Here is a 22,884-nt window from a genome sequence, read left to right as displayed (position 1 = left end):
TTCTAGTCACTTTTCAAAAGTCAGTCGATAAGTACAATTCTCCTCAAGGTAGCAGCATCCAGCAGCAGAGTGGCGCAGCGGAAGCGTGCTGGGCCCATAACCCAGAGGTCGATGGATCGAAACCATCCTCTGCTATGAGATCATTTTCATAGAAGTCGCCAAGTCTCTTCTGTCAACACAAACGCGTTTCTGATCAAAAATATAAACCAAAGGCCCAAATCCCTGCTCATCACATGCTGATGGAAAAAGAAGAATTCCCCACGTCACAGCATTTCCTATAGCCCGGGTGTTTTTCAGCCCCACAGCCAAAAAGACCAATGGCTCTGCATGCGTATTTGCTGCGTCGCAACTTTCTTCTCCAAATTATTAAGGCTTTTTTCATGCCTTACCACTCAGTTCTGCACATATGTGCAAAGGGTTTGCTTGGAAGAGGTGTGCATGTATTCATAAGCCCCCCGTCACCCTATAAACTCCTCCGATGATCTTCTACTATGGCAAAATGGTATCCGCACTTAAAAAAAAAAAAAAAAAAAAAAAAAAGCGATCTACTTTTAGAAATCAGTTGCCATGTAACAATGCAACGTCACACCTGACTTTATGTGAAAGCCACCACAGGGTGTGGGAAGAAAGTAAAGGCAAGTCTACCATGCCAGGGGGATTAGCTCAAGTGGTAGAGCGCTCGCTTAGCATGCGAGAGGTAGCGGGATCGATGCCCGCATTCTCCAAAGCTGATTTTGTTTTTTTCACATGGTAGTCGAGAGTTTCTTTTTACCTCATGCTCAAGGCTCCAACAGCTAAAACTAGGAGGCTTTCAAGCATGAGCAAAACATGCCTTCGATAGCTCAGCTGGTAGAGCGGAGGACTGTAGCAGTAAATCAGCAATCCTTAGGTCGCTGGTTCAATTCCGGCTCGAAGGAATTTTTTGTGAATTCTATCGGATGGTTCATCCTCCTGGTCAACACAGCCCAGGTATGCTCCTTCTGTCCATCTACAACAGGTCTTTTAGAAAGGTTTCCTCCGTTGTACCCGAGGAGGTCAAAACAAAGGCAGAGAGCAACAGAGATTTACTTGTTGGGAGAGCAGCTCAGCTGAAAACCAACATGGAATCTTTTCCACCCATAACATGCGATGCCAGCAAAAGAGACCATGGTTCCTGGGAAAACACGGCTAAGCTCCTTCCCTCTATCGACAAAGAGCTCTTTTAGAAAGGTCTCTTCTGTAGTATCTAGGGAGTTCAAAAGGGAGGTAGCGAGCAAGCAACAGGGCTTTTTATTGGAAGAGCAGATGAAAGCCAACGTGGAATCTTCTTCCCCCGTAGCATGCTACTCAAGCAAAAGTGGCCCACGTCCCTGGGTGGGCTTGAACCACCAACCTTTCGGTTAACAGCCGAACGCGCTAACCGATTGCGCCACAGAGACGCAGATGTCTGGCCTTTCCACGGGAACTCCCAGCCAGGCCAGGCGCAGGTTCCTCAGGGGAACCTTTGAACATAATATGACAAAAAGAAATCAGCAAAAACAAAGAGACAATTGCCGGTGCTCAGTAGAGCTCAAGTTGCCGACAATAAGATCCTGCTGTCGGATTCCATCCCATAGACACCCTCCCTTCTAGTCACTTTTCAAAAGTCAGTCGATAAGTACAATTCTCCTCAAGGTAGCAGCATCCAGCAGCAGAGTGGCGCAGCGGAAGCGTGCTGGGCCCATAACCCAGAGGTCGATGGATCGAAACCATCCTCTGCTATGAGATCATTTTCATAGAAGTCGCCAAGTCTCTTCTGTCAACACAAACGCGTTTCTGATCAAAAATATAAACCAAAGGCCCAAATCCCTGCTCATCACATGCTGATGGAAAAAGAAGAATTCCCCACGTCACAGCATTTCCTATAGCCCGGGTGTTTTTCAGCCCCACAGCCAAAAAGACCAATGGCTCTGCATGCGTATTTGCTGCGTCGCAACTTTCTTCTCCAAATTATTAAGGCTTTTTTCATGCCTTACCACTCAGTTCTGCACATATGTGCAAAGGGTTTGCTTGGAAGAGGTGTGCATGTATTCATAAGCCCCCCGTCACCCTATAAACTCCTCCGATGATCTTCTACTATGGCAAAATGGTATCCGCACTTAAAAAAAAAAAAAAAAAAAAAAAAAAGCGATCTACTTTTAGAAATCAGTTGCCATGTAACAATGCAACGTCACACCTGACTTTATGTGAAAGCCACCACAGGGTGTGGGAAGAAAGTAAAGGCAAGTCTACCATGCCAGGGGGATTAGCTCAAGTGGTAGAGCGCTCGCTTAGCATGCGAGAGGTAGCGGGATCGATGCCCGCATTCTCCAAAGCTGATTTTGTTTTTTTCACATGGTAGTCGAGAGTTTCTTTTTACCTCATGCTCAAGGCTCCAACAGCTAAAACTAGGAGGCTTTCAAGCATGAGCAAAACATGCCTTCGATAGCTCAGCTGGTAGAGCGGAGGACTGTAGCAGTAAATCAGCAATCCTTAGGTCGCTGGTTCAATTCCGGCTCGAAGGAATTTTTTGTGAATTCTATCGGATGGTTCATCCTCCTGGTCAACACAGCCCAGGTATGCTCCTTCTGTCCATCTACAACAGGTCTTTTAGAAAGGTTTCCTCCGTTGTACCCGAGGAGGTCAAAACAAAGGCAGAGAGCAACAGAGATTTACTTGTTGGGAGAGCAGCTCAGCTGAAAACCAACATGGAATCTTTTCCACCCATAACATGCGATGCCAGCAAAAGAGACCATGGTTCCTGGGAAAACACGGCTAAGCTCCTTCCCTCTATCGACAAAGAGCTCTTTTAGAAAGGTCTCTTCTGTAGTATCTAGGGAGTTCAAAAGGGAGGTAGCGAGCAAGCAACAGGGCTTTTTATTGGAAGAGCAGATGAAAGCCAACGTGGAATCTTCTTCCCCCGTAGCATGCTACTCAAGCAAAAGTGGCCCACGTCCCTGGGTGGGCTTGAACCACCAACCTTTCGGTTAACAGCCGAACGCGCTAACCGATTGCGCCACAGAGACGCAGATGTCTGGCCTTTCCACGGGAACTCCCAGCCAGGCCAGGCGCAGGTTCCTCAGGGGAACCTTTGAACATAATATGACAAAAAGAAATCAGCAAAAACAAAGAGACAATTGCCGGTGCTCAGTAGAGCTCAAGTTGCCGACAATAAGATCCTGCTGTCGGATTCCATCCCATAGACACCCTCCCTTCTAGTCACTTTTCAAAAGTCAGTCGATAAGTACAATTCTCCTCAAGGTAGCAGCATCCAGCAGCAGAGTGGCGCAGCGGAAGCGTGCTGGGCCCATAACCCAGAGGTCGATGGATCGAAACCATCCTCTGCTATGAGATCATTTTCATAGAAGTCGCCAAGTCTCTTCTGTCAACACAAACGCGTTTCTGATCAAAAATATAAACCAAAGGCCCAAATCCCTGCTCATCACATGCTGATGGAAAAAGAAGAATTCCCCACGTCACAGCATTTCCTATAGCCCGGGTGTTTTTCAGCCCCACAGCCAAAAAGACCAATGGCTCTGCATGCGTATTTGCTGCGTCGCAACTTTCTTCTCCAAATTATTAAGGCTTTTTTCATGCCTTACCACTCAGTTCTGCACATATGTGCAAAGGGTTTGCTTGGAAGAGGTGTGCATGTATTCATAAGCCCCCCGTCACCCTATAAACTCCTCCGATGATCTTCTACTATGGCAAAATGGTATCCGCACTTAAAAAAAAAAAAAAAAAAAAAAAAAAGCGATCTACTTTTAGAAATCAGTTGCCATGTAACAATGCAACGTCACACCTGACTTTATGTGAAAGCCACCACAGGGTGTGGGAAGAAAGTAAAGGCAAGTCTACCATGCCAGGGGGATTAGCTCAAGTGGTAGAGCGCTCGCTTAGCATGCGAGAGGTAGCGGGATCGATGCCCGCATTCTCCAAAGCTGATTTTGTTTTTTTCACATGGTAGTCGAGAGTTTCTTTTTACCTCATGCTCAAGGCTCCAACAGCTAAAACTAGGAGGCTTTCAAGCATGAGCAAAACATGCCTTCGATAGCTCAGCTGGTAGAGCGGAGGACTGTAGCAGTAAATCAGCAATCCTTAGGTCGCTGGTTCAATTCCGGCTCGAAGGAATTTTTTGTGAATTCTATCGGATGGTTCATCCTCCTGGTCAACACAGCCCAGGTATGCTCCTTCTGTCCATCTACAACAGGTCTTTTAGAAAGGTTTCCTCCGTTGTACCCGAGGAGGTCAAAACAAAGGCAGAGAGCAACAGAGATTTACTTGTTGGGAGAGCAGCTCAGCTGAAAACCAACATGGAATCTTTTCCACCCATAACATGCGATGCCAGCAAAAGAGACCATGGTTCCTGGGAAAACACGGCTAAGCTCCTTCCCTCTATCGACAAAGAGCTCTTTTAGAAAGGTCTCTTCTGTAGTATCTAGGGAGTTCAAAAGGGAGGTAGCGAGCAAGCAACAGGGCTTTTTATTGGAAGAGCAGATGAAAGCCAACGTGGAATCTTCTTCCCCCGTAGCATGCTACTCAAGCAAAAGTGGCCCACGTCCCTGGGTGGGCTTGAACCACCAACCTTTCGGTTAACAGCCGAACGCGCTAACCGATTGCGCCACAGAGACGCAGATGTCTGGCCTTTCCACGGGAACTCCCAGCCAGGCCAGGCGCAGGTTCCTCAGGGGAACCTTTGAACATAATATGACAAAAAGAAATCAGCAAAAACAAAGAGACAATTGCCGGTGCTCAGTAGAGCTCAAGTTGCCGACAATAAGATCCTGCTGTCGGATTCCATCCCATAGACACCCTCCCTTCTAGTCACTTTTCAAAAGTCAGTCGATAAGTACAATTCTCCTCAAGGTAGCAGCATCCAGCAGCAGAGTGGCGCAGCGGAAGCGTGCTGGGCCCATAACCCAGAGGTCGATGGATCGAAACCATCCTCTGCTATGAGATCATTTTCATAGAAGTCGCCAAGTCTCTTCTGTCAACACAAACGCGTTTCTGATCAAAAATATAAACCAAAGGCCCAAATCCCTGCTCATCACATGCTGATGGAAAAAGAAGAATTCCCCACGTCACAGCATTTCCTATAGCCCGGGTGTTTTTCAGCCCCACAGCCAAAAAGACCAATGGCTCTGCATGCGTATTTGCTGCGTCGCAACTTTCTTCTCCAAATTATTAAGGCTTTTTTCATGCCTTACCACTCAGTTCTGCACATATGTGCAAAGGGTTTGCTTGGAAGAGGTGTGCATGTATTCATAAGCCCCCCGTCACCCTATAAACTCCTCCGATGATCTTCTACTATGGCAAAATGGTATCCGCACTTAAAAAAAAAAAAAAAAAAAAAAAAAAGCGATCTACTTTTAGAAATCAGTTGCCATGTAACAATGCAACGTCACACCTGACTTTATGTGAAAGCCACCACAGGGTGTGGGAAGAAAGTAAAGGCAAGTCTACCATGCCAGGGGGATTAGCTCAAGTGGTAGAGCGCTCGCTTAGCATGCGAGAGGTAGCGGGATCGATGCCCGCATTCTCCAAAGCTGATTTTGTTTTTTTCACATGGTAGTCGAGAGTTTCTTTTTACCTCATGCTCAAGGCTCCAACAGCTAAAACTAGGAGGCTTTCAAGCATGAGCAAAACATGCCTTCGATAGCTCAGCTGGTAGAGCGGAGGACTGTAGCAGTAAATCAGCAATCCTTAGGTCGCTGGTTCAATTCCGGCTCGAAGGAATTTTTTGTGAATTCTATCGGATGGTTCATCCTCCTGGTCAACACAGCCCAGGTATGCTCCTTCTGTCCATCTACAACAGGTCTTTTAGAAAGGTTTCCTCCGTTGTACCCGAGGAGGTCAAAACAAAGGCAGAGAGCAACAGAGATTTACTTGTTGGGAGAGCAGCTCAGCTGAAAACCAACATGGAATCTTTTCCACCCATAACATGCGATGCCAGCAAAAGAGACCATGGTTCCTGGGAAAACACGGCTAAGCTCCTTCCCTCTATCGACAAAGAGCTCTTTTAGAAAGGTCTCTTCTGTAGTATCTAGGGAGTTCAAAAGGGAGGTAGCGAGCAAGCAACAGGGCTTTTTATTGGAAGAGCAGATGAAAGCCAACGTGGAATCTTCTTCCCCCGTAGCATGCTACTCAAGCAAAAGTGGCCCACGTCCCTGGGTGGGCTTGAACCACCAACCTTTCGGTTAACAGCCGAACGCGCTAACCGATTGCGCCACAGAGACGCAGATGTCTGGCCTTTCCACGGGAACTCCCAGCCAGGCCAGGCGCAGGTTCCTCAGGGGAACCTTTGAACATAATATGACAAAAAGAAATCAGCAAAAACAAAGAGACAATTGCCGGTGCTCAGTAGAGCTCAAGTTGCCGACAATAAGATCCTGCTGTCGGATTCCATCCCATAGACACCCTCCCTTCTAGTCACTTTTCAAAAGTCAGTCGATAAGTACAATTCTCCTCAAGGTAGCAGCATCCAGCAGCAGAGTGGCGCAGCGGAAGCGTGCTGGGCCCATAACCCAGAGGTCGATGGATCGAAACCATCCTCTGCTATGAGATCATTTTCATAGAAGTCGCCAAATCTCTTCTGTCAACACAAACGCGTTTCTGATCAAAAATATAAACCAAAGGCCCAAATCCCTGCTCATCACATGCTGATGGAAAAAGAAGAATTCCCCACGTCACAGCATTTCCTATAGCCCGGGTGTTTTTCAGCCCCACAGCCAAAAAGACCAATGGCTCTGCATGCGTATTTGCTGCGTCGCAACTTTCTTCTCCAAATTATTAAGGCTTTTTTCATGCCTTACCACTCAGTTCTGCACATATGTGCAAAGGGTTTGCTTGGAAGAGGTGTGCATGTATTCATAAGCCCCCCGTCACCCTATAAACTCCTCCGATGATCTTCTACTATGGCAAAATGGTATCCGCACTTAAAAAAAAAAAAAAAAAAAAAAAAAAGCGATCTACTTTTAGAAATCAGTTGCCATGTAACAATGCAACGTCACACCTGACTTTATGTGAAAGCCACCACAGGGTGTGGGAAGAAAGTAAAGGCAAGTCTACCATGCCAGGGGGATTAGCTCAAGTGGTAGAGCGCTCGCTTAGCATGCGAGAGGTAGCGGGATCGATGCCCGCATTCTCCAAAGCTGATTTTGTTTTTTTCACATGGTAGTCGAGAGTTTCTTTTTACCTCATGCTCAAGGCTCCAACAGCTAAAACTAGGAGGCTTTCAAGCATGAGCAAAACATGCCTTCGATAGCTCAGCTGGTAGAGCGGAGGACTGTAGCAGTAAATCAGCAATCCTTAGGTCGCTGGTTCAATTCCGGCTCGAAGGAATTTTTTGTGAATTCTATCGGATGGTTCATCCTCCTGGTCAACACAGCCCAGGTATGCTCCTTCTGTCCATCTACAACAGGTCTTTTAGAAAGGTTTCCTCCGTTGTACCCGAGGAGGTCAAAACAAAGGCAGAGAGCAACAGAGATTTACTTGTTGGGAGAGCAGCTCAGCTGAAAACCAACATGGAATCTTTTCCACCCATAACATGCGATGCCAGCAAAAGAGACCATGGTTCCTGGGAAAACACGGCTAAGCTCCTTCCCTCTATCGACAAAGAGCTCTTTTAGAAAGGTCTCTTCTGTAGTATCTAGGGAGTTCAAAAGGGAGGTAGCGAGCAAGCAACAGGGCTTTTTATTGGAAGAGCAGATGAAAGCCAACGTGGAATCTTCTTCCCCCGTAGCATGCTACTCAAGCAAAAGTGGCCCACGTCCCTGGGTGGGCTTGAACCACCAACCTTTCGGTTAACAGCCGAACGCGCTAACCGATTGCGCCACAGAGACGCAGATGTCTGGCCTTTCCACGGGAACTCCCAGCCAGGCCAGGCGCAGGTTCCTCAGGGGAACCTTTGAACATAATATGACAAAAAGAAATCAGCAAAAACAAAGAGACAATTGCCGGTGCTCAGTAGAGCTCAAGTTGCCGACAATAAGATCCTGCTGTCGGATTCCATCCCATAGACACCCTCCCTTCTAGTCACTTTTCAAAAGTCAGTCGATAAGTACAATTCTCCTCAAGGTAGCAGCATCCAGCAGCAGAGTGGCGCAGCGGAAGCGTGCTGGGCCCATAACCCAGAGGTCGATGGATCGAAACCATCCTCTGCTATGAGATCATTTTCATAGAAGTCGCCAAATCTCTTCTGTCAACACAAACGCGTTTCTGATCAAAAATATAAACCAAAGGCCCAAATCCCTGCTCATCACATGCTGATGGAAAAAGAAGAATTCCCCACGTCACAGCATTTCCTATAGCCCGGGTGTTTTTCAGCCCCACAGCCAAAAAGACCAATGGCTCTGCATGCGTATTTGCTGCGTCGCAACTTTCTTCTCCAAATTATTAAGGCTTTTTTCATGCCTTACCACTCAGTTCTGCACATATGTGCAAAGGGTTTGCTTGGAAGAGGTGTGCATGTATTCATAAGCCCCCCGTCACCCTATAAACTCCTCCGATGATCTTCTACTATGGCAAAATGGTATCCGCACTTAAAAAAAAAAAAAAAAAAAAAAAAAAGCGATCTACTTTTAGAAATCAGTTGCCATGTAACAATGCAACGTCACACCTGACTTTATGTGAAAGCCACCACAGGGTGTGGGAAGAAAGTAAAGGCAAGTCTACCATGCCAGGGGGATTAGCTCAAGTGGTAGAGCGCTCGCTTAGCATGCGAGAGGTAGCGGGATCGATGCCCGCATTCTCCAAAGCTGATTTTGTTTTTTTCACATGGTAGTCGAGAGTTTCTTTTTACCTCATGCTCAAGGCTCCAACAGCTAAAACTAGGAGGCTTTCAAGCATGAGCAAAACATGCCTTCGATAGCTCAGCTGGTAGAGCGGAGGACTGTAGCAGTAAATCAGCAATCCTTAGGTCGCTGGTTCAATTCCGGCTCGAAGGAATTTTTTGTGAATTCTATCGGATGGTTCATCCTCCTGGTCAACACAGCCCAGGTATGCTCCTTCTGTCCATCTACAACAGGTCTTTTAGAAAGGTTTCCTCCGTTGTACCCGAGGAGGTCAAAACAAAGGCAGAGAGCAACAGAGATTTACTTGTTGGGAGAGCAGCTCAGCTGAAAACCAACATGGAATCTTTTCCACCCATAACATGCGATGCCAGCAAAAGAGACCATGGTTCCTGGGAAAACACGGCTAAGCTCCTTCCCTCTATCGACAAAGAGCTCTTTTAGAAAGGTCTCTTCTGTAGTATCTAGGGAGTTCAAAAGGGAGGTAGCGAGCAAGCAACAGGGCTTTTTATTGGAAGAGCAGATGAAAGCCAACGTGGAATCTTCTTCCCCCGTAGCATGCTACTCAAGCAAAAGTGGCCCACGTCCCTGGGTGGGCTTGAACCACCAACCTTTCGGTTAACAGCCGAACGCGCTAACCGATTGCGCCACAGAGACGCAGATGTCTGGCCTTTCCACGGGAACTCCCAGCCAGGCCAGGCGCAGGTTCCTCAGGGGAACCTTTGAACATAATATGACAAAAAGAAATCAGCAAAAACAAAGAGACAATTGCCGGTGCTCAGTAGAGCTCAAGTTGCCGACAATAAGATCCTGCTGTCGGATTCCATCCCATAGACACCCTCCCTTCTAGTCACTTTTCAAAAGTCAGTCGATAAGTACAATTCTCCTCAAGGTAGCAGCATCCAGCAGCAGAGTGGCGCAGCGGAAGCGTGCTGGGCCCATAACCCAGAGGTCGATGGATCGAAACCATCCTCTGCTATGAGATCATTTTCATAGAAGTCGCCAAGTCTCTTCTGTCAACACAAACGCGTTTCTGATCAAAAATATAAACCAAAGGCCCAAATCCCTGCTCATCACATGCTGATGGAAAAAGAAGAATTCCCCACGTCACAGCATTTCCTATAGCCCGGGTGTTTTTCAGCCCCACAGCCAAAAAGACCAATGGCTCTGCATGCGTATTTGCTGCGTCGCAACTTTCTTCTCCAAATTATTAAGGCTTTTTTCATGCCTTACCACTCAGTTCTGCACATATGTGCAAAGGGTTTGCTTGGAAGAGGTGTGCATGTATTCATAAGCCCCCCGTCACCCTATAAACTCCTCCGATGATCTTCTACTATGGCAAAATGGTATCCGCACTTAAAAAAAAAAAAAAAAAAAAAAAAAAGCGATCTACTTTTAGAAATCAGTTGCCATGTAACAATGCAACGTCACACCTGACTTTATGTGAAAGCCACCACAGGGTGTGGGAAGAAAGTAAAGGCAAGTCTACCATGCCAGGGGGATTAGCTCAAGTGGTAGAGCGCTCGCTTAGCATGCGAGAGGTAGCGGGATCGATGCCCGCATTCTCCAAAGCTGATTTTGTTTTTTTCACATGGTAGTCGAGAGTTTCTTTTTACCTCATGCTCAAGGCTCCAACAGCTAAAACTAGGAGGCTTTCAAGCATGAGCAAAACATGCCTTCGATAGCTCAGCTGGTAGAGCGGAGGACTGTAGCAGTAAATCAGCAATCCTTAGGTCGCTGGTTCAATTCCGGCTCGAAGGAATTTTTTGTGAATTCTATCGGATGGTTCATCCTCCTGGTCAACACAGCCCAGGTATGCTCCTTCTGTCCATCTACAACAGGTCTTTTAGAAAGGTTTCCTCCGTTGTACCCGAGGAGGTCAAAACAAAGGCAGAGAGCAACAGAGATTTACTTGTTGGGAGAGCAGCTCAGCTGAAAACCAACATGGAATCTTTTCCACCCATAACATGCGATGCCAGCAAAAGAGACCATGGTTCCTGGGAAAACACGGCTAAGCTCCTTCCCTCTATCGACAAAGAGCTCTTTTAGAAAGGTCTCTTCTGTAGTATCTAGGGAGTTCAAAAGGGAGGTAGCGAGCAAGCAACAGGGCTTTTTATTGGAAGAGCAGATGAAAGCCAACGTGGAATCTTCTTCCCCCGTAGCATGCTACTCAAGCAAAAGTGGCCCACGTCCCTGGGTGGGCTTGAACCACCAACCTTTCGGTTAACAGCCGAACGCGCTAACCGATTGCGCCACAGAGACGCAGATGTCTGGCCTTTCCACGGGAACTCCCAGCCAGGCCAGGCGCAGGTTCCTCAGGGGAACCTTTGAACATAATATGACAAAAAGAAATCAGCAAAAACAAAGAGACAATTGCCGGTGCTCAGTAGAGCTCAAGTTGCCGACAATAAGATCCTGCTGTCGGATTCCATCCCATAGACACCCTCCCTTCTAGTCACTTTTCAAAAGTCAGTCGATAAGTACAATTCTCCTCAAGGTAGCAGCATCCAGCAGCAGAGTGGCGCAGCGGAAGCGTGCTGGGCCCATAACCCAGAGGTCGATGGATCGAAACCATCCTCTGCTATGAGATCATTTTCATAGAAGTCGCCAAGTCTCTTCTGTCAACACAAACGCGTTTCTGATCAAAAATATAAACCAAAGGCCCAAATCCCTGCTCATCACATGCTGATGGAAAAAGAAGAATTCCCCACGTCACAGCATTTCCTATAGCCCGGGTGTTTTTCAGCCCCACAGCCAAAAAGACCAATGGCTCTGCATGCGTATTTGCTGCGTCGCAACTTTCTTCTCCAAATTATTAAGGCTTTTTTCATGCCTTACCACTCAGTTCTGCACATATGTGCAAAGGGTTTGCTTGGAAGAGGTGTGCATGTATTCATAAGCCCCCCGTCACCCTATAAACTCCTCCGATGATCTTCTACTATGGCAAAATGGTATCCGCACTTAAAAAAAAAAAAAAAAAAAAAAAAAAGCGATCTACTTTTAGAAATCAGTTGCCATGTAACAATGCAACGTCACACCTGACTTTATGTGAAAGCCACCACAGGGTGTGGGAAGAAAGTAAAGGCAAGTCTACCATGCCAGGGGGATTAGCTCAAGTGGTAGAGCGCTCGCTTAGCATGCGAGAGGTAGCGGGATCGATGCCCGCATTCTCCAAAGCTGATTTTGTTTTTTTCACATGGTAGTCGAGAGTTTCTTTTTACCTCATGCTCAAGGCTCCAACAGCTAAAACTAGGAGGCTTTCAAGCATGAGCAAAACATGCCTTCGATAGCTCAGCTGGTAGAGCGGAGGACTGTAGCAGTAAATCAGCAATCCTTAGGTCGCTGGTTCAATTCCGGCTCGAAGGAATTTTTTGTGAATTCTATCGGATGGTTCATCCTCCTGGTCAACACAGCCCAGGTATGCTCCTTCTGTCCATCTACAACAGGTCTTTTAGAAAGGTTTCCTCCGTTGTACCCGAGGAGGTCAAAACAAAGGCAGAGAGCAACAGAGATTTACTTGTTGGGAGAGCAGCTCAGCTGAAAACCAACATGGAATCTTTTCCACCCATAACATGCGATGCCAGCAAAAGAGACCATGGTTCCTGGGAAAACACGGCTAAGCTCCTTCCCTCTATCGACAAAGAGCTCTTTTAGAAAGGTCTCTTCTGTAGTATCTAGGGAGTTCAAAAGGGAGGTAGCGAGCAAGCAACAGGGCTTTTTATTGGAAGAGCAGATGAAAGCCAACGTGGAATCTTCTTCCCCCGTAGCATGCTACTCAAGCAAAAGTGGCCCACGTCCCTGGGTGGGCTTGAACCACCAACCTTTCGGTTAACAGCCGAACGCGCTAACCGATTGCGCCACAGAGACGCAGATGTCTGGCCTTTCCACGGGAACTCCCAGCCAGGCCAGGCGCAGGTTCCTCAGGGGAACCTTTGAACATAATATGACAAAAAGAAATCAGCAAAAACAAAGAGACAATTGCCGGTGCTCAGTAGAGCTCAAGTTGCCGACAATAAGATCCTGCTGTCGGATTCCATCCCATAGACACCCTCCCTTCTAGTCACTTTTCAAAAGTCAGTCGATAAGTACAATTCTCCTCAAGGTAGCAGCATCCAGCAGCAGAGTGGCGCAGCGGAAGCGTGCTGGGCCCATAACCCAGAGGTCGATGGATCGAAACCATCCTCTGCTATGAGATCATTTTCATAGAAGTCGCCAAGTCTCTTCTGTCAACACAAACGCGTTTCTGATCAAAAATATAAACCAAAGGCCCAAATCCCTGCTCATCACATGCTGATGGAAAAAGAAGAATTCCCCACGTCACAGCATTTCCTATAGCCCGGGTGTTTTTCAGCCCCACAGCCAAAAAGACCAATGGCTCTGCATGCGTATTTGCTGCGTCGCAACTTTCTTCTCCAAATTATTAAGGCTTTTTTCATGCCTTACCACTCAGTTCTGCACATATGTGCAAAGGGTTTGCTTGGAAGAGGTGTGCATGTATTCATAAGCCCCCCGTCACCCTATAAACTCCTCCGATGATCTTCTACTATGGCAAAATGGTATCCGCACTTAAAAAAAAAAAAAAAAAAAAAAAAAAGCGATCTACTTTTAGAAATCAGTTGCCATGTAACAATGCAACGTCACACCTGACTTTATGTGAAAGCCACCACAGGGTGTGGGAAGAAAGTAAAGGCAAGTCTACCATGCCAGGGGGATTAGCTCAAGTGGTAGAGCGCTCGCTTAGCATGCGAGAGGTAGCGGGATCGATGCCCGCATTCTCCAAAGCTGATTTTGTTTTTTTCACATGGTAGTCGAGAGTTTCTTTTTACCTCATGCTCAAGGCTCCAACAGCTAAAACTAGGAGGCTTTCAAGCATGAGCAAAACATGCCTTCGATAGCTCAGCTGGTAGAGCGGAGGACTGTAGCAGTAAATCAGCAATCCTTAGGTCGCTGGTTCAATTCCGGCTCGAAGGAATTTTTTGTGAATTCTATCGGATGGTTCATCCTCCTGGTCAACACAGCCCAGGTATGCTCCTTCTGTCCATCTACAACAGGTCTTTTAGAAAGGTTTCCTCCGTTGTACCCGAGGAGGTCAAAACAAAGGCAGAGAGCAACAGAGATTTACTTGTTGGGAGAGCAGCTCAGCTGAAAACCAACATGGAATCTTTTCCACCCATAACATGCGATGCCAGCAAAAGAGACCATGGTTCCTGGGAAAACACGGCTAAGCTCCTTCCCTCTATCGACAAAGAGCTCTTTTAGAAAGGTCTCTTCTGTAGTATCTAGGGAGTTCAAAAGGGAGGTAGCGAGCAAGCAACAGGGCTTTTTATTGGAAGAGCAGATGAAAGCCAACGTGGAATCTTCTTCCCCCGTAGCATGCTACTCAAGCAAAAGTGGCCCACGTCCCTGGGTGGGCTTGAACCACCAACCTTTCGGTTAACAGCCGAACGCGCTAACCGATTGCGCCACAGAGACGCAGATGTCTGGCCTTTCCACGGGAACTCCCAGCCAGGCCAGGCGCAGGTTCCTCAGGGGAACCTTTGAACATAATATGACAAAAAGAAATCAGCAAAAACAAAGAGACAATTGCCGGTGCTCAGTAGAGCTCAAGTTGCCGACAATAAGATCCTGCTGTCGGATTCCATCCCATAGACACCCTCCCTTCTAGTCACTTTTCAAAAGTCAGTCGATAAGTACAATTCTCCTCAAGGTAGCAGCATCCAGCAGCAGAGTGGCGCAGCGGAAGCGTGCTGGGCCCATAACCCAGAGGTCGATGGATCGAAACCATCCTCTGCTATGAGATCATTTTCATAGAAGTCGCCAAGTCTCTTCTGTCAACACAAACGCGTTTCTGATCAAAAATATAAACCAAAGGCCCAAATCCCTGCTCATCACATGCTGATGGAAAAAGAAGAATTCCCCACGTCACAGCATTTCCTATAGCCCGGGTGTTTTTCAGCCCCACAGCCAAAAAGACCAATGGCTCTGCATGCGTATTTGCTGCGTCGCAACTTTCTTCTCCAAATTATTAAGGCTTTTTTCATGCCTTACCACTCAGTTCTGCACATATGTGCAAAGGGTTTGCTTGGAAGAGGTGTGCATGTATTCATAAGCCCCCCGTCACCCTATAAACTCCTCCGATGATCTTCTACTATGGCAAAATGGTATCCGCACTTAAAAAAAAAAAAAAAAAAAAAAAAAAGCGATCTACTTTTAGAAATCAGTTGCCATGTAACAATGCAACGTCACACCTGACTTTATGTGAAAGCCACCACAGGGTGTGGGAAGAAAGTAAAGGCAAGTCTACCATGCCAGGGGGATTAGCTCAAGTGGTAGAGCGCTCGCTTAGCATGCGAGAGGTAGCGGGATCGATGCCCGCATTCTCCAAAGCTGATTTTGTTTTTTTCACATGGTAGTCGAGAGTTTCTTTTTACCTCATGCTCAAGGCTCCAACAGCTAAAACTAGGAGGCTTTCAAGCATGAGCAAAACATGCCTTCGATAGCTCAGCTGGTAGAGCGGAGGACTGTAGCAGTAAATCAGCAATCCTTAGGTCGCTGGTTCAATTCCGGCTCGAAGGAATTTTTTGTGAATTCTATCGGATGGTTCATCCTCCTGGTCAACACAGCCCAGGTATGCTCCTTCTGTCCATCTACAACAGGTCTTTTAGAAAGGTTTCCTCCGTTGTACCCGAGGAGGTCAAAACAAAGGCAGAGAGCAACAGAGATTTACTTGTTGGGAGAGCAGCTCAGCTGAAAACCAACATGGAATCTTTTCCACCCATAACATGCGATGCCAGCAAAAGAGACCATGGTTCCTGGGAAAACACGGCTAAGCTCCTTCCCTCTATCGACAAAGAGCTCTTTTAGAAAGGTCTCTTCTGTAGTATCTAGGGAGTTCAAAAGGGAGGTAGCGAGCAAGCAACAGGGCTTTTTATTGGAAGAGCAGATGAAAGCCAACGTGGAATCTTCTTCCCCCGTAGCATGCTACTCAAGCAAAAGTGGCCCACGTCCCTGGGTGGGCTTGAACCACCAACCTTTCGGTTAACAGCCGAACGCGCTAACCGATTGCGCCACAGAGACGCAGATGTCTGGCCTTTCCACGGGAACTCCCAGCCAGGCCAGGCGCAGGTTCCTCAGGGGAACCTTTGAACATAATATGACAAAAAGAAATCAGCAAAAACAAAGAGACAATTGCCGGTGCTCAGTAGAGCTCAAGTTGCCGACAATAAGATCCTGCTGTCGGATTCCATCCCATAGACACCCTCCCTTCTAGTCACTTTTCAAAAGTCAGTCGATAAGTACAATTCTCCTCAAGGTAGCAGCATCCAGCAGCAGAGTGGCGCAGCGGAAGCGTGCTGGGCCCATAACCCAGAGGTCGATGGATCGAAACCATCCTCTGCTATGAGATCATTTTCATAGAAGTCGCCAAGTCTCTTCTGTCAACACAAACGCGTTTCTGATCAAAAATATAAACCAAAGGCCCAAATCCCTGCTCATCACATGCTGATGGAAAAAGAAGAATTCCCCACGTCACAGCATTTCCTATAGCCCGGGTGTTTTTCAGCCCCACAGCCAAAAAGACCAATGGCTCTGCATGCGTATTTGCTGCGTCGCAACTTTCTTCTCCAAATTATTAAGGCTTTTTTCATGCCTTACCACTCAGTTCTGCACATATGTGCAAAGGGTTTGCTTGGAAGAGGTGTGCATGTATTCATAAGCCCCCCGTCACCCTATAAACTCCTCCGATGATCTTCTACTATGGCAAAATGGTATCCGCACTTAAAAAAAAAAAAAAAAAAAAAAAAAAGCGATCTACTTTTAGAAATCAGTTGCCATGTAACAATGCAACGTCACACCTGACTTTATGTGAAAGCCACCACAGGGTGTGGGAAGAAAGTAAAGGCAAGTCTACCATGCCAGGGGGATTAGCTCAAGTGGTAGAGCGCTCGCTTAGCATGCGAGAGGTAGCGGGATCGATGCCCGCATTCTCCAAAGCTGATTTTGTTTTTTTCACATGGTAGTCGAGAGTTTCTTTTTACCTCATGCTCAAGGCTCCAACAGCTAAAACTAGGAGGCTTTCAAGCATGAGCAAAACATGCCTTCGATAGCTCAGCTGGTAGAGCGGAGGACTGTAGCAGTAAATCAGCAATCCTTAGGTCGCTGGTTCAATTCCGGCTCGAAGGAATTTTTTGTGAATTCTATCGGATGGTTCATCCTCCTGGTCAACACAGCCCAGGTATGCTCCTTCTGTCCATCTACAACAGGTCTTTTAGAAAGGTTTCCTCCGTTGTACCCGAGGAGGTCAAAACAAAGGCAGAGAGCAACAGAGATTTACTTGTTGGGAGAGCAGCTCAGCTGAAAACCAACATGGAATCTTTTCCACCCATAACATGCGATGCCAGCAAAAGAGACCATGGTTCCTGGGAAAACACGGCTAAGCTCCTTCCCTCTATCGACAAAGAGCTCTTTTAGAAAGGTCTCTTCTGTAGTATCTAGGGAGTTCAAAAGGGAGGTAGCGAGCAAGCAACAGGGCTTTTTATTGGAAGAGCAGATGAAAGCCAACGTGGAATCTTCTTCCCCCGTAGCATGCTACTCAAGCAAAAGTGGCCCACGTCCCTGGGTGGGCTTGAACCACCAACCTTTCGGTTAACAGCCGAACGCGCTAACCGATTGCGCCACAGAGACGCAGATGTCTGGCCTTTCCACGGGAACTCCCAGCCAGGCCAGGCGCAGGTTCCTCAGGGGAACCTTTGAACATAATATGACAAAAAGAAATCAGCAAAAACAAAGAGACAATTGCCGGTGCTCAGTAGAGCTCAAGTTGCCGACAATAAGATCCTGCTGTCGGATTCCATCCCATAGACACCCTCCCTTCTAGTCACTTTTCAAAAGTCAGTCGATAAGTACAATTCTCCTCAAGGTAGCAGCATCCAGCAGCAGAGTGGCGCAGCGGAAGCGTGCTGGGCCCATAACCCAGAGGTCGATGGATCGAAACCATCCTCTGCTATGAGATCATTTTCATAGAAGTCGCCAAATCTCTTCTGTCAACACAAACGCGTTTCTGATCAAAAATATAAACCAAAGGCCCAAATCCCTGCTCATCACATGCTGATGGAAAAAGAAGAATTCCCCACGTCACAGCATTTCCTATAGCCCGGGTGTTTTTCAGCCCCACAGCCAAAAAGACCAATGGCTCTGCATGCGTATTTGCTGCGTCGCAACTTTCTTCTCCAAATTATTAAGGCTTTTTTCATGCCTTACCACTCAGTTCTGCACATATGTGCAAAGGGTTTGCTTGGAAGAGGTGTGCATGTATTCATAAGCCCCCCGTCACCCTATAAACTCCTCCGATGATCTTCTACTATGGCAAAATGGTATCCGCACTTAAAAAAAAAAAAAAAAAAAAAAAAAAGCGATCTACTTTTAGAAATCAGTTGCCATGTAACAATGCAACGTCACACCTGACTTTATGTGAAAGCCACCACAGGGTGTGGGAAGAAAGTAAAGGCAAGTCTACCATGCCAGGGGGATTAGCTCAAGTGGTAGAGCGCTCGCTTAGCATGCGAGAGGTAGCGGGATCGATGCCCGCATTCTCCAAAGCTGATTTTGTTTTTTTCACATGGTAGTCGAGAGTTTCTTTTTACCTCATGCTCAAGGCTCCAACAGCTAAAACTAGGAGGCTTTCAAGCATGAGCAAAACATGCCTTCGATAGCTCAGCTGGTAGAGCGGAGGACTGTAGCAGTAAATCAGCAATCCTTAGGTCGCTGGTTCAATTCCGGCTCGAAGGAATTTTTTGTGAATTCTATCGGATGGTTCATCCTCCTGGTCAACACAGCCCAGGTATGCTCCTTCTGTCCATCTACAACAGGTCTTTTAGAAAGGTTTCCTCCGTTGTACCCGAGGAGGTCAAAACAAAGGCAGAGAGCAACAGAGATTTACTTGTTGGGAGAGCAGCTCAGCTGAAAACCAACATGGAATCTTTTCCACCCATAACATGCGATGCCAGCAAAAGAGACCATGGTTCCTGGGAAAACACGGCTAAGCTCCTTCCCTCTATCGACAAAGAGCTCTTTTAGAAAGGTCTCTTCTGTAGTATCTAGGGAGTTCAAAAGGGAGGTAGCGAGCAAGCAACAGGGCTTTTTATTGGAAGAGCAGATGAAAGCCAACGTGGAATCTTCTTCCCCCGTAGCATGCTACTCAAGCAAAAGTGGCCCACGTCCCTGGGTGGGCTTGAACCACCAACCTTTCGGTTAACAGCCGAACGCGCTAACCGATTGCGCCACAGAGACGCAGATGTCTGGCCTTTCCACGGGAACTCCCAGCCAGGCCAGGCGCAGGTTCCTCAGGGGAACCTTTGAACATAATATGACAAAAAGAAATCAGCAAAAACAAAGAGACAATTGCCGGTGCTCAGTAGAGCTCAAGTTGCCGACAATAAGATCCTGCTGTCGGATTCCATCCCATAGACACCCTCCCTTCTAGTCACTTTTCAAAAGTCAGTCGATAAGTACAATTCTCCTCAAGGTAGCAGCATCCAGCAGCAGAGTGGCGCAGCGGAAGCGTGCTGGGCCCATAACCCAGAGGTCGATGGATCGAAACCATCCTCTGCTATGAGATCATTTTCATAGAAGTCGCCAAATCTCTTCTGTCAACACAAACGCGTTTCTGATCAAAAATATAAACCAAAGGCCCAAATCCCTGCTCATCACATGCTGATGGAAAAAGAAGAATTCCCCACGTCACAGCATTTCCTATAGCCCGGGTGTTTTTCAGCCCCACAGCCAAAAAGACCAATGGCTCTGCATGCGTATTTGCTGCGTCGCAACTTTCTTCTCCAAATTATTAAGGCTTTTTTCATGCCTTACCACTCAGTTCTGCACATATGTGCAAAGGGTTTGCTTGGAAGAGGTGTGCATGTATTCATAAGCCCCCCGTCACCCTATAAACTCCTCCGATGATCTTCTACTATGGCAAAATGGTATCCGCACTTAAAAAAAAAAAAAAAAAAAAAAAAAAGCGATCTACTTTTAGAAATCAGTTGCCATGTAACAATGCAACGTCACACCTGACTTTATGTGAAAGCCACCACAGGGTGTGGGAAGAAAGTAAAGGCAAGTCTACCATGCCAGGGGGATTAGCTCAAGTGGTAGAGCGCTCGCTTAGCATGCGAGAGGTAGCGGGATCGATGCCCGCATTCTCCAAAGCTGATTTTGTTTTTTTCACATGGTAGTCGAGAGTTTCTTTTTACCTCATGCTCAAGGCTCCAACAGCTAAAACTAGGAGGCTTTCAAGCATGAGCAAAACATGCCTTCGATAGCTCAGCTGGTAGAGCGGAGGACTGTAGCAGTAAATCAGCAATCCTTAGGTCGCTGGTTCAATTCCGGCTCGAAGGAATTTTTTGTGAATTCTATCGGATGGTTCATCCTCCTGGTCAACACAGCCCAGGTATGCTCCTTCTGTCCATCTACAACAGGTCTTTTAGAAAGGTTTCCTCCGTTGTACCCGAGGAGGTCAAAACAAAGGCAGAGAGCAACAGAGATTTACTTGTTGGGAGAGCAGCTCAGCTGAAAACCAACATGGAATCTTTTCCACCCATAACATGCGATGCCAGCAAAAGAGACCATGGTTCCTGGGAAAACACGGCTAAGCTCCTTCCCTCTATCGACAAAGAGCTCTTTTAGAAAGGTCTCTTCTGTAGTATCTAGGGAGTTCAAAAGGGAGGTAGCGAGCAAGCAACAGGGCTTTTTATTGGAAGAGCAGATGAAAGCCAACGTGGAATCTTCTTCCCCCGTAGCATGCTACTCAAGCAAAAGTGGCCCACGTCCCTGGGTGGGCTTGAACCACCAACCTTTCGGTTAACAGCCGAACGCGCTAACCGATTGCGCCACAGAGACGCAGATGTCTGGCCTTTCCACGGGAACTCCCAGCCAGGCCAGGCGCAGGTTCCTCAGGGGAACCTTTGAACATAATATGACAAAAAGAAATCAGCAAAAACAAAGAGACAATTGCCGGTGCTCAGTAGAGCTCAAGTTGCCGACAATAAGATCCTGCTGTCGGATTCCATCCCATAGACACCCTCCCTTCTAGTCACTTTTCAAAAGTCAGTCGATAAGTACAATTCTCCTCAAGGTAGCAGCATCCAGCAGCAGAGTGGCGCAGCGGAAGCGTGCTGGGCCCATAACCCAGAGGTCGATGGATCGAAACCATCCTCTGCTATGAGATCATTTTCATAGAAGTCGCCAAATCTCTTCTGTCAACACAAACGCGTTTCTGATCAAAAATATAAACCAAAGGCCCAAATCCCTGCTCATCACATGCTGATGGAAAAAGAAGAATTCCCCACGTCACAGCATTTCCTATAGCCCGGGTGTTTTTCAGCCCCACAGCCAAAAAGACCAATGGCTCTGCATGCGTATTTGCTGCGTCGCAACTTTCTTCTCCAAATTATTAAGGCTTTTTTCATGCCTTACCACTCAGTTCTGCACATATGTGCAAAGGGTTTGCTTGGAAGAGGTGTGCATGTATTCATAAGCCCCCCGTCACCCTATAAACTCCTCCGATGATCTTCTACTATGGCAAAATGGTATCCGCACTTAAAAAAAAAAAAAAAAAAAAAAAAAAGCGATCTACTTTTAGAAATCAGTTGCCATGTAACAATGCAACGTCACACCTGACTTTATGTGAAAGCCACCACAGGGTGTGGGAAGAAAGTAAAGGCAAGTCTACCATGCCAGGGGGATTAGCTCAAGTGGTAGAGCGCTCGCTTAGCATGCGAGAGGTAGCGGGATCGATGCCCGCATTCTCCAAAGCTGATTTTGTTTTTTTCACATGGTAGTCGAGAGTTTCTTTTTACCTCATGCTCAAGGCTCCAACAGCTAAAACTAGGAGGCTTTCAAGCATGAGCAAAACATGCCTTCGATAGCTCAGCTGGTAGAGCGGAGGACTGTAGCAGTAAATCAGCAATCCTTAGGTCGCTGGTTCAATTCCGGCTCGAAGGAATTTTTTGTGAATTCTATCGGATGGTTCATCCTCCTGGTCAACACAGCCCAGGTATGCTCCTTCTGTCCATCTACAACAGGTCTTTTAGAAAGGTTTCCTCCGTTGTACCCGAGGAGGTCAAAACAAAGGCAGAGAGCAACAGAGATTTACTTGTTGGGAGAGCAGCTCAGCTGAAAACCAACATGGAATCTTTTCCACCCATAACATGCGATGCCAGCAAAAGAGACCATGGTTCCTGGGAAAACACGGCTAAGCTCCTTCCCTCTATCGACAAAGAGCTCTTTTAGAAAGGTCTCTTCTGTAGTATCTAGGGAGTTCAAAAGGGAGGTAGCGAGCAAGCAACAGGGCTTTTTATTGGAAGAGCAGATGAAAGCCAACGTGGAATCTTCTTCCCCCGTAGCATGCTACTCAAGCAAAAGTGGCCCACGTCCCTGGGTGGGCTTGAACCACCAACCTTTCGGTTAACAGCCGAACGCGCTAACCGATTGCGCCACAGAGACGCAGATGTCTGGCCTTTCCACGGGAACTCCCAGCCAGGCCAGGCGCAGGTTCCTCAGGGGAACCTTTGAACATAATATGACAAAAAGAAATCAGCAAAAACAAAGAGACAATTGCCGGTGCTCAGTAGAGCTCAAGTTGCCGACAATAAGATCCTGCTGTCGGATTCCATCCCATAGACACCCTCCCTTCTAGTCACTTTTCAAAAGTCAGTCGATAAGTACAATTCTCCTCAAGGTAGCAGCATCCAGCAGCAGAGTGGCGCAGCGGAAGCGTGCTGGGCCCATAACCCAGAGGTCGATGGATCGAAACCATCCTCTGCTATGAGATCATTTTCATAGAAGTCGCCAAATCTCTTCTGTCAACACAAACGCGTTTCTGATCAAAAATATAAACCAAAGGCCCAAATCCCTGCTCATCACATGCTGATGGAAAAAGAAGAATTCCCCACGTCACAGCATTTCCTATAGCCCGGGTGTTTTTCAGCCCCACAGCCAAAAAGACCAATGGCTCTGCATGCGTATTTGCTGCGTCGCAACTTTCTTCTCCAAATTATTAAGGCTTTTTTCATGCCTTACCACTCAGTTCTGCACATATGTGCAA

The 22,884-nt window shown here is 47.0% G+C and overlaps 42 non-coding genes across 42 annotated transcripts; 28 read left to right on the top strand and 14 right to left on the bottom strand.

The window, feature by feature from the left end:
- The first annotated feature begins 652 nt into the window (after nucleotides 1-652).
- TRNAA-AGC (transfer RNA alanine (anticodon AGC)) lies at nucleotides 653-725 on the top strand. The gene has a single exon. It is a non-coding gene; the product is annotated as a tRNA-Ala (tRNA).
- Nucleotides 726-831: 106 nt separating this feature from the next.
- Nucleotides 832-917, top strand: TRNAY-GUA (transfer RNA tyrosine (anticodon GUA)). Its single transcript is given in 2 exon segments — nucleotides 832-868; nucleotides 882-917. It is a non-coding gene; the product is annotated as a tRNA-Tyr (tRNA).
- A 427-nt stretch (nucleotides 918-1,344) lies between these two features.
- TRNAN-GUU (transfer RNA asparagine (anticodon GUU)) lies at nucleotides 1,345-1,418 on the bottom strand. The gene has a single exon. It is a non-coding gene; the product is annotated as a tRNA-Asn (tRNA).
- Nucleotides 1,419-2,257: 839 nt separating this feature from the next.
- Nucleotides 2,258-2,330, top strand: TRNAA-AGC (transfer RNA alanine (anticodon AGC)). The gene has a single exon. It is a non-coding gene; the product is annotated as a tRNA-Ala (tRNA).
- Nucleotides 2,331-2,436: 106 nt separating this feature from the next.
- Nucleotides 2,437-2,522, top strand: TRNAY-GUA (transfer RNA tyrosine (anticodon GUA)). The gene is given in 2 exon segments: nucleotides 2,437-2,473; nucleotides 2,487-2,522. It is a non-coding gene; the product is annotated as a tRNA-Tyr (tRNA).
- Nucleotides 2,523-2,949: 427 nt separating this feature from the next.
- TRNAN-GUU (transfer RNA asparagine (anticodon GUU)) lies at nucleotides 2,950-3,023 on the bottom strand. The gene has a single exon. It is a non-coding gene; the product is annotated as a tRNA-Asn (tRNA).
- An 839-nt stretch (nucleotides 3,024-3,862) lies between these two features.
- TRNAA-AGC (transfer RNA alanine (anticodon AGC)) lies at nucleotides 3,863-3,935 on the top strand. Its single transcript has one exon. It is a non-coding gene; the product is annotated as a tRNA-Ala (tRNA).
- Nucleotides 3,936-4,041: 106 nt separating this feature from the next.
- Nucleotides 4,042-4,127, top strand: TRNAY-GUA (transfer RNA tyrosine (anticodon GUA)). Its single transcript is given in 2 exon segments — nucleotides 4,042-4,078; nucleotides 4,092-4,127. It is a non-coding gene; the product is annotated as a tRNA-Tyr (tRNA).
- A 427-nt stretch (nucleotides 4,128-4,554) lies between these two features.
- Nucleotides 4,555-4,628, bottom strand: TRNAN-GUU (transfer RNA asparagine (anticodon GUU)). Its single transcript has one exon. It is a non-coding gene; the product is annotated as a tRNA-Asn (tRNA).
- Nucleotides 4,629-5,467: 839 nt separating this feature from the next.
- TRNAA-AGC (transfer RNA alanine (anticodon AGC)) lies at nucleotides 5,468-5,540 on the top strand. Its single transcript has one exon. It is a non-coding gene; the product is annotated as a tRNA-Ala (tRNA).
- A 106-nt stretch (nucleotides 5,541-5,646) lies between these two features.
- TRNAY-GUA (transfer RNA tyrosine (anticodon GUA)) lies at nucleotides 5,647-5,732 on the top strand. The gene is given in 2 exon segments: nucleotides 5,647-5,683; nucleotides 5,697-5,732. It is a non-coding gene; the product is annotated as a tRNA-Tyr (tRNA).
- A 427-nt stretch (nucleotides 5,733-6,159) lies between these two features.
- TRNAN-GUU (transfer RNA asparagine (anticodon GUU)) lies at nucleotides 6,160-6,233 on the bottom strand. The gene has a single exon. It is a non-coding gene; the product is annotated as a tRNA-Asn (tRNA).
- Nucleotides 6,234-7,072: 839 nt separating this feature from the next.
- TRNAA-AGC (transfer RNA alanine (anticodon AGC)) lies at nucleotides 7,073-7,145 on the top strand. Its single transcript has one exon. It is a non-coding gene; the product is annotated as a tRNA-Ala (tRNA).
- A 106-nt stretch (nucleotides 7,146-7,251) lies between these two features.
- TRNAY-GUA (transfer RNA tyrosine (anticodon GUA)) lies at nucleotides 7,252-7,337 on the top strand. Its single transcript is given in 2 exon segments — nucleotides 7,252-7,288; nucleotides 7,302-7,337. It is a non-coding gene; the product is annotated as a tRNA-Tyr (tRNA).
- A 427-nt stretch (nucleotides 7,338-7,764) lies between these two features.
- Nucleotides 7,765-7,838, bottom strand: TRNAN-GUU (transfer RNA asparagine (anticodon GUU)). The gene has a single exon. It is a non-coding gene; the product is annotated as a tRNA-Asn (tRNA).
- An 839-nt stretch (nucleotides 7,839-8,677) lies between these two features.
- TRNAA-AGC (transfer RNA alanine (anticodon AGC)) lies at nucleotides 8,678-8,750 on the top strand. The gene has a single exon. It is a non-coding gene; the product is annotated as a tRNA-Ala (tRNA).
- Nucleotides 8,751-8,856: 106 nt separating this feature from the next.
- TRNAY-GUA (transfer RNA tyrosine (anticodon GUA)) lies at nucleotides 8,857-8,942 on the top strand. Its single transcript is given in 2 exon segments — nucleotides 8,857-8,893; nucleotides 8,907-8,942. It is a non-coding gene; the product is annotated as a tRNA-Tyr (tRNA).
- Nucleotides 8,943-9,369: 427 nt separating this feature from the next.
- TRNAN-GUU (transfer RNA asparagine (anticodon GUU)) lies at nucleotides 9,370-9,443 on the bottom strand. Its single transcript has one exon. It is a non-coding gene; the product is annotated as a tRNA-Asn (tRNA).
- An 839-nt stretch (nucleotides 9,444-10,282) lies between these two features.
- Nucleotides 10,283-10,355, top strand: TRNAA-AGC (transfer RNA alanine (anticodon AGC)). Its single transcript has one exon. It is a non-coding gene; the product is annotated as a tRNA-Ala (tRNA).
- Nucleotides 10,356-10,461: 106 nt separating this feature from the next.
- TRNAY-GUA (transfer RNA tyrosine (anticodon GUA)) lies at nucleotides 10,462-10,547 on the top strand. The gene is given in 2 exon segments: nucleotides 10,462-10,498; nucleotides 10,512-10,547. It is a non-coding gene; the product is annotated as a tRNA-Tyr (tRNA).
- A 427-nt stretch (nucleotides 10,548-10,974) lies between these two features.
- Nucleotides 10,975-11,048, bottom strand: TRNAN-GUU (transfer RNA asparagine (anticodon GUU)). Its single transcript has one exon. It is a non-coding gene; the product is annotated as a tRNA-Asn (tRNA).
- Nucleotides 11,049-11,887: 839 nt separating this feature from the next.
- Nucleotides 11,888-11,960, top strand: TRNAA-AGC (transfer RNA alanine (anticodon AGC)). The gene has a single exon. It is a non-coding gene; the product is annotated as a tRNA-Ala (tRNA).
- Nucleotides 11,961-12,066: 106 nt separating this feature from the next.
- Nucleotides 12,067-12,152, top strand: TRNAY-GUA (transfer RNA tyrosine (anticodon GUA)). The gene is given in 2 exon segments: nucleotides 12,067-12,103; nucleotides 12,117-12,152. It is a non-coding gene; the product is annotated as a tRNA-Tyr (tRNA).
- Nucleotides 12,153-12,579: 427 nt separating this feature from the next.
- Nucleotides 12,580-12,653, bottom strand: TRNAN-GUU (transfer RNA asparagine (anticodon GUU)). The gene has a single exon. It is a non-coding gene; the product is annotated as a tRNA-Asn (tRNA).
- An 839-nt stretch (nucleotides 12,654-13,492) lies between these two features.
- On the top strand, nucleotides 13,493-13,565 carry TRNAA-AGC (transfer RNA alanine (anticodon AGC)). Its single transcript has one exon. It is a non-coding gene; the product is annotated as a tRNA-Ala (tRNA).
- Nucleotides 13,566-13,671: 106 nt separating this feature from the next.
- On the top strand, nucleotides 13,672-13,757 carry TRNAY-GUA (transfer RNA tyrosine (anticodon GUA)). The gene is given in 2 exon segments: nucleotides 13,672-13,708; nucleotides 13,722-13,757. It is a non-coding gene; the product is annotated as a tRNA-Tyr (tRNA).
- Nucleotides 13,758-14,184: 427 nt separating this feature from the next.
- Nucleotides 14,185-14,258, bottom strand: TRNAN-GUU (transfer RNA asparagine (anticodon GUU)). The gene has a single exon. It is a non-coding gene; the product is annotated as a tRNA-Asn (tRNA).
- An 839-nt stretch (nucleotides 14,259-15,097) lies between these two features.
- Nucleotides 15,098-15,170, top strand: TRNAA-AGC (transfer RNA alanine (anticodon AGC)). The gene has a single exon. It is a non-coding gene; the product is annotated as a tRNA-Ala (tRNA).
- Nucleotides 15,171-15,276: 106 nt separating this feature from the next.
- TRNAY-GUA (transfer RNA tyrosine (anticodon GUA)) lies at nucleotides 15,277-15,362 on the top strand. Its single transcript is given in 2 exon segments — nucleotides 15,277-15,313; nucleotides 15,327-15,362. It is a non-coding gene; the product is annotated as a tRNA-Tyr (tRNA).
- Nucleotides 15,363-15,789: 427 nt separating this feature from the next.
- On the bottom strand, nucleotides 15,790-15,863 carry TRNAN-GUU (transfer RNA asparagine (anticodon GUU)). Its single transcript has one exon. It is a non-coding gene; the product is annotated as a tRNA-Asn (tRNA).
- An 839-nt stretch (nucleotides 15,864-16,702) lies between these two features.
- TRNAA-AGC (transfer RNA alanine (anticodon AGC)) lies at nucleotides 16,703-16,775 on the top strand. The gene has a single exon. It is a non-coding gene; the product is annotated as a tRNA-Ala (tRNA).
- A 106-nt stretch (nucleotides 16,776-16,881) lies between these two features.
- On the top strand, nucleotides 16,882-16,967 carry TRNAY-GUA (transfer RNA tyrosine (anticodon GUA)). The gene is given in 2 exon segments: nucleotides 16,882-16,918; nucleotides 16,932-16,967. It is a non-coding gene; the product is annotated as a tRNA-Tyr (tRNA).
- Nucleotides 16,968-17,394: 427 nt separating this feature from the next.
- Nucleotides 17,395-17,468, bottom strand: TRNAN-GUU (transfer RNA asparagine (anticodon GUU)). The gene has a single exon. It is a non-coding gene; the product is annotated as a tRNA-Asn (tRNA).
- An 839-nt stretch (nucleotides 17,469-18,307) lies between these two features.
- Nucleotides 18,308-18,380, top strand: TRNAA-AGC (transfer RNA alanine (anticodon AGC)). The gene has a single exon. It is a non-coding gene; the product is annotated as a tRNA-Ala (tRNA).
- A 106-nt stretch (nucleotides 18,381-18,486) lies between these two features.
- On the top strand, nucleotides 18,487-18,572 carry TRNAY-GUA (transfer RNA tyrosine (anticodon GUA)). The gene is given in 2 exon segments: nucleotides 18,487-18,523; nucleotides 18,537-18,572. It is a non-coding gene; the product is annotated as a tRNA-Tyr (tRNA).
- A 427-nt stretch (nucleotides 18,573-18,999) lies between these two features.
- Nucleotides 19,000-19,073, bottom strand: TRNAN-GUU (transfer RNA asparagine (anticodon GUU)). Its single transcript has one exon. It is a non-coding gene; the product is annotated as a tRNA-Asn (tRNA).
- Nucleotides 19,074-19,912: 839 nt separating this feature from the next.
- TRNAA-AGC (transfer RNA alanine (anticodon AGC)) lies at nucleotides 19,913-19,985 on the top strand. Its single transcript has one exon. It is a non-coding gene; the product is annotated as a tRNA-Ala (tRNA).
- Nucleotides 19,986-20,091: 106 nt separating this feature from the next.
- On the top strand, nucleotides 20,092-20,177 carry TRNAY-GUA (transfer RNA tyrosine (anticodon GUA)). Its single transcript is given in 2 exon segments — nucleotides 20,092-20,128; nucleotides 20,142-20,177. It is a non-coding gene; the product is annotated as a tRNA-Tyr (tRNA).
- Nucleotides 20,178-20,604: 427 nt separating this feature from the next.
- On the bottom strand, nucleotides 20,605-20,678 carry TRNAN-GUU (transfer RNA asparagine (anticodon GUU)). The gene has a single exon. It is a non-coding gene; the product is annotated as a tRNA-Asn (tRNA).
- An 839-nt stretch (nucleotides 20,679-21,517) lies between these two features.
- Nucleotides 21,518-21,590, top strand: TRNAA-AGC (transfer RNA alanine (anticodon AGC)). The gene has a single exon. It is a non-coding gene; the product is annotated as a tRNA-Ala (tRNA).
- Nucleotides 21,591-21,696: 106 nt separating this feature from the next.
- On the top strand, nucleotides 21,697-21,782 carry TRNAY-GUA (transfer RNA tyrosine (anticodon GUA)). Its single transcript is given in 2 exon segments — nucleotides 21,697-21,733; nucleotides 21,747-21,782. It is a non-coding gene; the product is annotated as a tRNA-Tyr (tRNA).
- A 427-nt stretch (nucleotides 21,783-22,209) lies between these two features.
- TRNAN-GUU (transfer RNA asparagine (anticodon GUU)) lies at nucleotides 22,210-22,283 on the bottom strand. Its single transcript has one exon. It is a non-coding gene; the product is annotated as a tRNA-Asn (tRNA).
- Nucleotides 22,284-22,884: the final 601 nt, after the last annotated feature.

This window comes from Anomaloglossus baeobatrachus, chromosome 3 (assembly GCF_048569485.1).
Source record: "Anomaloglossus baeobatrachus isolate aAnoBae1 chromosome 3, aAnoBae1.hap1, whole genome shotgun sequence".
NCBI lineage: Eukaryota > Metazoa > Chordata > Amphibia > Anura > Aromobatidae > Anomaloglossus > Anomaloglossus baeobatrachus.
The sequence above is the reverse complement of the archived record's forward strand: the minus strand, read 5'-3'. Positions and strand labels throughout refer to the sequence as shown.